We start from the raw sequence: 11,330 nt of genomic DNA, 5'->3' as shown, positions 1-11,330 counted from the left end.
TCTTGAACTAATATAATTTTAGGAATTCCTAAACAGTATTGATATGTTTTAGAAAAAATCATTTATATTTATTCTAGTCACAATAATGAATTTATAAATATTCGCTATGTTAAAAATTGTATCATGATATTCATGTGTTGCTTTCAATTAAATTTGTTATTTTATTGTATAAGGTATTTATCACAAATTGTTATCTATTGTGATTTTTCTAATAAAGAAGTTATTCTGGTTATCTTACAGTTTTGTCTTCTGGTCGTGTTTCGGATTGAGAGACATAACCTGGTACCTCTCAATGAAAATTGAAAAATGAATATGAGCTTCGCTTCCCCAGTTGGTACGAACACCAACATCAGTAATGAAACCAATCCGTAACATATGTATCGTTAACTGCTGTAAAAGGCGCAAAACTAAAAGACCACTATATCAATTTAGAAATCTAGTGTTGACAATGGAATTAATAATCATGTCCCTGGTCTGATCATTCCGTGAAGCAGATTTTACTTTATACCATCAATTGTTGTGCGTGCAGATACCACTCTTTTTACAAACAACAATGTAAACTATGCGCGATGGCTCCCCATACATCTCAGACACATGATGGTGCTTGAGCATACACATCCTCAGCTGGATGCAGAATACCATAACGGAATATCTGTTATTCATAAATATAATCGTGAGTTTTTAGCGTAAGCTATTGACCAAGCTTATGAGAAAGCTAGTGCTATTATCAAAGGTGATGGTGGTGCCATTGTTGTGACTGAAGACCAATCCGAACAATGACGGTGGATGGTGCTGAAGCTGAAGTCAGTCACTTGGTTGCTCAGTATGAATTGGCATTTGAAGTCAAGGATGCAAATAAAAATACCAGACATTACGAACAGAAAGAACATACACTGCGGAAAATGGGTAAATATACGGAAATGTACTGAAACCCGTATATCCATCGTGTACGGGATGTTGAATATACGGGAGTGTTCGGACCCGTATATTCACAAAACTCCTACATCTTGAGTATACGGGATTTGATGTACGGGCGTGTACTAACCCGTACATCAATGTTATAATAAAAACATGAATTCTGTAATCAAATTAGGTCTCTTCGTCTTTACTTTGACAACATGTACAATATGAACAACATTTATACCATTGACTTAAAACAAATCACTGTATTTAGGAAAATTGGAAGGTGTTAGTAAAAATCACATTTGTAGAACATTAAATGCTTTAATCGGTGTTGACTGCTTTTTGTGGGATTAGAAAGAGGTCTGAATACTAAAAAATAATTAAATACGACAATGCTGAGTGATTTGACTAACGACTGGTACTTTTGCTATTTTGATGGATGTACGGTACCGTACATCTCCGTATACCTTGAGTGTACGGGCATGTACGGTTTTCGTACACTTTGAAAATACGGGATTATACCATTCCCGTACACGATGAATATACGGGCGTGTACAATTCCCGTATATTATGGATGTACGGAAATATACAAAATCCCGTACACGGTGAGTGAATGGAATAGTAACAATTCCCGTACACTATGAATATACGGGCGTGTACAATTCCCGTATATTATGGGTGTACGGAAATATACAAGTTCCCGTACACGGTGAGTGTACGGAAATGTACAATTCCCGTACACTATTGATATACGGAAATGTACTCTTTCCCGTACACCCATGTTGCAAAAAAGTTTGGAAATTTGTTCTCATTTGACAGCATATATTATACGAACAACATTTATACCATTGACGTGTATACATTTTTCCGTGTTACTTTGGGAAACAAGAATATCTTCATGGTACAGAAGAATAAGATTTGACAATGCTGAGTGATGTTACATTTGACAGCTATATGATACGATCAACATTTATTACATATACCATTGACTTATTCGTTTTTCCGTGTTTCAGAGTAACAGGAGTCGCGTTTTGTAGAAATATTAACGCTTTTATGTGTTTTAACAGCCGTTGAAGAAATTACAATGACATCTTGATATGATACAAAATAATTGAATTCGACAATGCTGGGTGGATAAATTCACGGCTAGGGCCCGGGAATGTTTAGTTTCCCGTACATGATGAATATACTGGCGTGTACAAATCCCGTATATTATGGATGTTCGGAAATATACAAGTAACATTACCCGTACAAAACGGATACACGAACATGTTGTGTTTCCTGTACATGCTTAGTGTTAAGTTTCCCCGTATATGCTGAATATACCAATGGGGCATATAGGTTATGAGTGGAGGGGTTCACTCCTAAATGTTAGGACTTACAGTAGAACTGAATTCCCTCGAACAAGCGGTCGTTCGAGAACCGGCGTTCCCTCGAGGTCGGATCTTGGTCCCGAACATTTTCCTTCTATTTTCATATAGAATATACCCACGCTGCATCAAAACCTAATTATGTCGAGCAGTCGAGCAATATCCTCGGTCCCAAGTATACAAATCGTGCACATAACCTTATGGCTCCCTCGAGGTCATAATTTCACACTTTTTCCCGAACGCGTATTCCAAAATAAACAAACTTGCTAGGTGTTAAACTTTTCGCAAGTTGTAAAAATTGCAATGGCAGTTTAAACTCAATTTGATTAGGTATGAAAAACCGTTTATTACTGTTAACGCATGACCGATATTAGTTGATATGGGCATTTGAGATGATAATTATGAGAAGTTAATTGCGAGAAATGTAAGTGAGTAATAAGATTATGAATAAACGCTACCATGTCAATCCAACATCGGAATCTATGAAAATAATTCCTACTTGTCACTTTGCTTTGCAATATGGCAATTTTGTAAAAATAAAATTTCTATTTATTAATTTATTGTATTTCTTTTAAAATACTTTCGACAAGCTGCGGAAAATATCATTATCATATTATGCATGAATTGAATAATGGTAAATAAATAAATAAATAAATAAAATAAGTAAATAAATATCCAGCAGGTTTATCTCACTTAAAATTGTATTCAAACGATTTTATATTATCTGTGACATCTGCTTTAATGAATGCTGATAAAAGAAGATCATATCTATGATAAGGCGTCAAAAGAGACCGATTACTTATTAAACACAACAAAAATATTCATCAATTTCAAGTTTTCTAATTGCATTTTATAAAATTGCATTAAGTTATAATTTTGAAGTAAGCAGATTTGTTTTGATCTTAATTTTATTGAAAATGGCTCTAATTGTTAGCTTACTTTCTTCATAGTTTGATTCCTATTATTGGTATGAGGGAGTTGAAATAAAGATGCTCTTTAAAGATTGACAATTTTAACATTTTTAAAGTTTGGTCTCATCTGATGAATTTGGCATCAATGCCTTCATTTCAGTCATATAAGACACCTCACAGTATAACAGGTCTCAACTGTTTTGAAAACTGTCGAAATATTTAGGTTTTTTGTAAAACGTTAGTATTATTGTAACGCTTTTAGCCATAAAACATCAATTTTCAAACCTAAATATGGACAATTGTGATCTGATCATTTGTCAACAGTCTTATATCATTGAATTCCAATATTATACGCAAAATTGGCTCATTCCAAGACAAAAAAGAATAAATGCACATCAGAATAAAGATGGCAATCTAAAAGGTTTGACATTTTGACATTAGACAATTTTTGGCTCGCTGGTACAATTTTGAGGGGAAACAAAATAATAAATATGTATGCCTTTATAAATTAATTCAAGCTATGTATTTAATTTACTTTGATTAAATATTAATTGGCATACATTGCCAAGTGTTCATAGAAATGTCATGTACAACACAAATTTATGTTTATATATTATCATCACATCTGGGGATGGACTGGTTGAATTTTTTAGAGCTGCACTCTCTCAGATTGACCGTTTTGACATAAAATATTTTGTCTCAGATTTAGCGAACTTTTGTACGGGGTCCGTATATCCATCCCGTACACGTTGCATGTACGGGGTCTGTATATCCATATATATTTTGTCAAAACATTATATGGATAAAATGTGTATTTCTTCAAAAACAAGCTAAATAACATAAAAATATTGCACATTTTTTTCTCGAAATTAAATTATCTCCGTATATCCAAAGATACTGGAATGGATATACGGAAGTCCGTACACGTGGTGTTCCGTATACGTATTAATATACGGGGTCCGTACATGTCGATATACGGGTCCGAACACGCCCGTATATTCAAGATGTACGGGACCGTTGTTTCCCGTATATTCAACCATTTTCCGCAGTGATACACAAAAGGCCTTCGTTGATAAAATACAGAAGCTGTACACTAAAATGATATGGACAATGCTACTACTGGGGAGAATAAGAATATTTTTACACTGAATACAACACGTTTTGCACATCTTAATGCTGCTGAAATGGTTGCTTCTCATTATGATCACGGTTAAACCGGCTTCAATAACTTCCTGAAAGGGATTGATACAGTGCTCATGTTATTAGCTAAACAAGAAGAAAACGATATATTTTTTTCGGCAAAAGCCAGAGCCGATAGCGGATGATTCATGGGAAAATCTTAATAAGGACGACTGTTGTCTGGTTTCTAGACTTATTTTGCCTGTCTAGAGAATGTGACCGTTTTTTCTTCAGCATAAGAGTCAGTCTTTTCCCGCTGCGATGAGTGATAATGGTAATCTCCATAGCTGCCTGAAATCGCAACCTGGGTCAATTCTAGAGGCTGGTGTCATCATTTTTGCCAAATCTACTTAATATGCATCACTAGAAGTAGTTTTACAAGTACAAGCATGTAGCTGTACTTACGCGGGAATAGATATTTTGTTTGGCGTATACTGGCCCTCTACTTTAAAATCTGAAACATGAACAATGCGAGGCATAGGAACTAGACGCAGAGTGACTGACAAAGAAAATCCCACAATATTGGCGTAGCGTCTTGAGAGATAAAATGCAACAAGACTGAGCTATTTAACTTTTCTGGTGGAGAATGGTAAAGATGTGTCCAAATAATAGTTAACAGTTGTAGTCACTCAAGAAGATGGCGTTGTCTGCAATAAGTCTTGAAGGACACAAACATTGCAAGAGGAAGCAGACACATGAATCTTCTTGCATGCAAAACACACAGCAGCAGACGGTTACAAAGCCATTATGATTAAAGCCAGCTACACAGACGTTCTTGTCATTGCGGTCAATGTTATGCCAATTCTTCAGCTTCTTGATGTAGAAAAGCTGCGGGATGCATTTGGTCAAGGATAACACTTGAGGTTCCATACATGATATAAGTGTGTCAATTGGCCCTGAAATCCAACGGCCTTCTATTTTTCCATACTTTTATTGAATGTGATGTCGTATCTGCATTTTGTTGACAAGGGAAATAGAGTGCATGGCAAACATGGAATGTATTCTTCTATTTTTTTTATAAAACTCACCAATAATTGCCAAAAAGGATCATAATATTCATGAAAAGTTCGAAGTCAATATGTGATAGTTCTAGCGCCACTGATGATATTGACGAAGCAAGACTGACATTGTTTGCTCAAAAACAAAGGTTCTATGAATCAATTCCTTCAATGCAAGAAGCTTTTATTCAACATGTTAAGCATGCTGCATACTAAGCAAGATGCATATGGGGCCTATCAACTAAATATCAAATGGAAATCGAAAGCCCTGCTGACAAGGGCTGTAAAAAGCACGATGATATGTGGCAAATCTTTTGGACAGCACTTCCGCCAAGTCGATTTAGACTCCCGCGTACAGCTCTGTGCCAATACAATTGTGCAGGCTAGAATGTATTAAAAGTCAGGACTTGTTCTTAAATAAAAGAGATTTTAACAGAGAAAAAGGCTGAAATATTTTTAGAAAAAAGCTTATATTTTTTAATGAAACACATAAAAACATAAATACAAACATAAAATATACATCACTACCTGAGAAATCAATGTTTTAATTCTTGTAAATCTAAAAAAATATGCATTAAATAAATAATTTCTGATCACAACCCGTTTAGTTTGGTCATGCATGTTAAGTTAAATAATAAAAACAGTAATGATTATCTTGAATGGCGGCCATTTTAAAAAAAATAGCGGCCATTTTGAATTTTACGTGGCTAACGGGATTTTCCGAATAAGTTGATCCAAAAGAGTCTCCATGTCAATTTTGATGCTTGTACCACAATGTGAACGATATTTTCACTAATCTGCCGGGCTATATGTATAAGTATTATATAAATGTATGTAAATCAAGTAAATTTTCGTAATTTACCTAATTTACAATATGATATTGATGCATGATAAACACGAATATACAGAATACACATACAATAATTAGGACGGATACATTTCAATTAATCTAATTAAAAATGCATTGTAATCATATGTTCTAAGTTGTGTTAACATATCCATTTTATCAGATGTAGTTAATTGGATAAACCTGTGCATATGTAGTCTGAGCTATAAAATAGTGCCATATAATTAGGTCTTATTTCAGACAACATTCTGGAACAAAATGGTATTCGTTTTCTAAAAGACTTAACATTTGTTACATTTCCTCTCATCAACAGTCATAGGACTTGTATTCGCCCATCTTCCACTCTCAATAAGAACTCATTTTTCAGATACACGTAACCTCGATAAACAAAACTCTTTTGTCTTAAATTATAAACCAACAACAAAAAGCATTTATCTGTACAACTAAATACGTTATAAGCCTGTATGAATGTTTAAATTGATAGCTACGTGGCCAAAAATTCCCCAGTAAAGAAGCACCAAAATATCCATATTTTCTTTCATCCGTACACAAATCATACTCTGTTTTGTTTTAATCATTAAAGTCCAATGAGTTACACATGATACATTAAAATTTAAAACATTTTTGTCTGCATCAACATATCACGTCCTCCTTTAATACTGAATGAGATTAAATAAGGTTGGAGTGTAAATCATGTTAAATTGTTATAAAACAATGCTTAACTAGAGTCTTCTTATCTTTCATTCTAGTTTTGAATATCACGTACTATCTATTAGTCTCTGCTAAACCTTAGAAATACTTTATGGTGAAGGCAAACATGTGACATAGCTGGAAATATAAAACACAGGGACAGAGGCGGAAAAGAGAGATGCAGAATGAAAACTTGACACTGACAAGACTTGTTTAGGAATGGCCAATGTACAAGGACTGCTAGGTGGATGTTTGATAGGCTGATCAGTATATTCACTGTGCAATATTTAATATTTTTGTACATCTATATGGAGAAATATAACTGCTCAACGATGCAACATGAGTAATCGATGACTGTAAGAAGCGGTAAATGTGCACGTAGCTTCAGTACACAGAACCGTTTTGAAAAATAAATACAGAAGCTCAAAGAACCACGGAGAACAGGATCGCTAATCGCTTTGCCATGAGCCATACTTCAGTCCTGTGGCAGTCATTCCTCTTCGACCAAAAAGAAACGAAGGAAATGTCTACTCTGTTAATAGAATGTAGCGAGTGCCAAGACAGTATATTTGAGACGCATGCATGTCCACCATTTGAAGCATTTACTGCGTGGCACCTTCAACTCTTTCAAACCACATATCTGTGCATTGAGTTCTGTGGGATTATGTCCCACATCCGATGAATACCACACTTGTGTTCGTCGGCATTGTATTGTTGGGGCAAAGCCCTAACATTACCCTGAAGCAAGTCAAAGACATTTTCTATCGGAGTCAGGTCTGGACGTTTTGCTGGAAAATCAAGAACACGAATGTTGTATGTTGCTGGCATAATCTGAGGTTATCCCGTGCAGCATGACATGGTGCATTATCTTGCACATGCATCATTCCTCGATTAGTTAACAGTATCAATCCAGGTTGAACAAGACCGCCGGGCTGTAGGCGTCAAGAATCCCTATCGGTTTGAAGTCTTGTGAACAGAATGAGTGTGTCTCAAGAGAACCTCCATGAAAACTTTTAACAAATCCTACAAATAAAAAAATCAATGTTGTTTAAGACACCCAGCCCATTGTATATTAAATTAATGGCATATATTGTAAAATTGATCCATCATGGACCTAGCTTTGATATTTTTTGAGTTATCACATGACCAATGTGGCTATATTTTTAATGTTTAAGGGCAATAACTCTGCATTACCTTGTCTGAGGAAAAAAATAAACTAACGTTCATAATCTTTATATTGACCTCTTTCCAAATACTAAGTGTCATTGACCTAGCTTGGATACATTTTTAGTTATACCAGGACCGATATTTTAGTCAACAGCTATATTTTTAATAAGTCAAGGGCCATAACACTGCATTTCTTTGTCTAGCGAAGAAAATGAACTAATGTGCATAATTTTTATTTTACCATCTTTCCACATTTGTGTTTCAATAACTTACCTTTGATACTTATTGAGTTATTACACGACCGAATTGGCTATATTTTTAATGTCAGGGACAGATACTCCGCATTACCTTTTCTGACGAAAAAAAACAACTTGCATAATCCCCATATTGCCCTCTTTTCACATACTAAGTTTCATTACCCAGCTTGGACTCTTTTTTAGTTTTACCAGGACCGAGATATTTTTCGGTTAACAGCTATATCTTTAATAAGTCAGTGGCAATAACTCTACATTACTTTGCCTGACGAAAAAAAAATTAATGTGCATCATTTCCATTTTACCCTCTATCCACATAACGAGTTTCATGAACCTAGCTCGGATTCTTTTTGAGTAATCACACGACCAAATTGGTTATATTTCTAATAAGTTCAGGGCAATAACTCTGCAGTATATTGTCTGACGAAAATATGAACTAACGTGCTTAATCTTCATATGGCCCTCTTTCCACATACTAGGTTTCATCAACCTAGCTTTGATACATTTGGAGTTATCGCAGCGAGATGTTTGTGGACTGAAGGACGAACGGACGGAGGGTAAACCTTAAGTCCCCTCCGGTGAAACCGGTTGCGGACTACTGTCGTTCTGATACCTCAATGCGTTTACATCACCATAGACGGGGGTGATTGGAGTCTTGGTGTGCATGGAAATTCATGCCCATACCATTTCGGAACCACCGCCGAACTGGCCTGCGTTAATCCGACAACATTCCCTGTTTCGCTCCCCTTCTTCATAAAAATCGATAGTTCTAGGCATAACAATATAGTTTCAAATTTCATGTCGACACATATAGTAGTTTCCATCTTAATAAATTTCATAAAATGGACGTTTATTTTTTTTGTTCAGTGTATAGCGAAAGATGTCCCAAGCTAAGTTCATGATCTCGCTAAGGAGTGAAAGATTATAAAACCTAGTTCAACTCATGTCCTTTTCCTACCACTAATACCGTCAGAATGGTTTGACAAAGGGCCATGAAGCTAATTGGTATGTTTTACCCGATCGTATCATAATTATTGTGTTAAGTCAAAACGCCAAAAGACACGGTTATTAGTAATGCATTGTCACAGGTCTCATCATGGTTTACAATCATGTCCTGTTTCAGATTAAATAAAGCTCGTTGGATTTTTGGTAGGATTCCAATTCACCTGGGTTGTTTCGTTTTACAAGCATGATTCTACTGGGTAAATCCGACAATAAAACAATGAAAACTAAGGGGAAAAGCACAGTTGACATGTAGTCAAATATTAACCCTGTTTAGAGAAATCAGGTCAAAGTCCGGACGATACTTATCGCCAGGCGCCAAGGTTAGACACCACTCACCGACCTAAACGTAAAGGATAGGACTACCGTCTTGGTACTGCCAGTAAACAACTTTAGCACAAGGCAAGCAGGGTTATAAACTTGTTCCTCTATGTCCCTTTTTTGATGTCCCTATCTATTAAAAGGACTTATTTTTTTATTTTTTTTTTGTACATTTTATTTCAAATGTCCACGAAATTTGTGGCTCAGTTTGCGTTTAAAATGTTCATTAATTAATGGGTTTGTCCCTGTATTTCCTATTGCATTATTGACGGCAAATAACATTTTCAGATACCTCAATAATTGTTGAATTTAGGTATAATTTCGTGTTTATCACAATTTACATGGTAAAAAAATGGGGAAAAAGTAAATGTAAATATCAATGCTTTAGAATTGTATAAATGTTGTTCGCAAAAATGCTATTCAAGTAATATCTCCGATATATAACTATCTAAAGCCACACCACCATTGTAAAGGAAAATTACTTCTATCAGACAATGAAGTTGGAGAACTATTGCTCGGACAAGCTCAAGACAATTGATAACGAGGTAGCAATACTTTCACCGATGACTGCTTTTAGCAAGTGTATGTCCATACAACAATGGTTAAAGTAAATTGCAAACTGGTGGAGGATAAATTTTAAATGATTATACCTATACGGCAAAAACACCACTTAAGTTACAACACAGTGTTACAACTGACCAACTGTCTCTCAATTATCTTGTCATATCGACATGTACATGTAGTCTACTAACCATCTTTATAACTTTGGAGCTGAATGAATTGAGATTTCAACAAGAGAGCCATGCTGGTCCAAAATCGATCACCTGAGTAAACGAGTTTAACCTTTGTTATCAATATAGCTTGATATTTATTCTCAAAGAATATTGAAAAACATACTGGTCAAACATGCTGCCTGGATAATAATTGACAGGACTTTTCACAGTTGCCTGCACACTGACAGGACTTGTCAGTTTCCTGCACACTGACAGGATTTCGTTCAGTTGCCTGCACACTGACAGGACTTGATGATTGACTGCACACTGACAGAATTTGATTCTCATACATGCACACTGACAGGATTTTATTCAGTTGCCTGCACACTGACAGGACTTGATAATTGGCTGCACACTGACAGCACTTGGTACAGATACCTGCACACACACATGACTTTGTTCAATTGCCTGCACACTGACAAAACCATGTCAAATTGCTTGCCCACTGAAAAAACTTTCAGTATAGATACACAAACCACAAACAGTGCAGCATCCAATTAAATCAATTAACTGCCTTAAGCTCTAATAATCAAATATCAAAACACATTCAGCACCTTCCACTAATATCATTGCTTCTTCCATCTAGGTCAACACCACCTTCCATCACATGTTCAAAGACTTAATAAGATTTAAAATCTATTCCCTTGTTACTAACAATAGAAAGTAGTGGAATCTCCAACAAAATGGGAGACCATATAGCAAGACTAGCTGCCCTTGCTTCAAGAGTAATTTTTATATAACTATCAGATTTTAACATTTTGGCCATGTTGTTGTTGTTGTTGATAAATCATGACCGTTGGTGTATTTTTGTAGAGGGTAACCCAATGAATCTTTCTGTAAAGTTTAATTAAATATGGACAGGTAGTTTTAGAGGAGATGTTTTAAAGCAAAATAGGAAGTTGGCCATTTTGTTGT

Source organism: Mya arenaria, chromosome 17, assembly GCF_026914265.1.
Source record: "Mya arenaria isolate MELC-2E11 chromosome 17, ASM2691426v1".
NCBI lineage: Eukaryota > Metazoa > Mollusca > Bivalvia > Myida > Myidae > Mya > Mya arenaria.
This window is presented reverse-complemented; position numbering follows the sequence as displayed.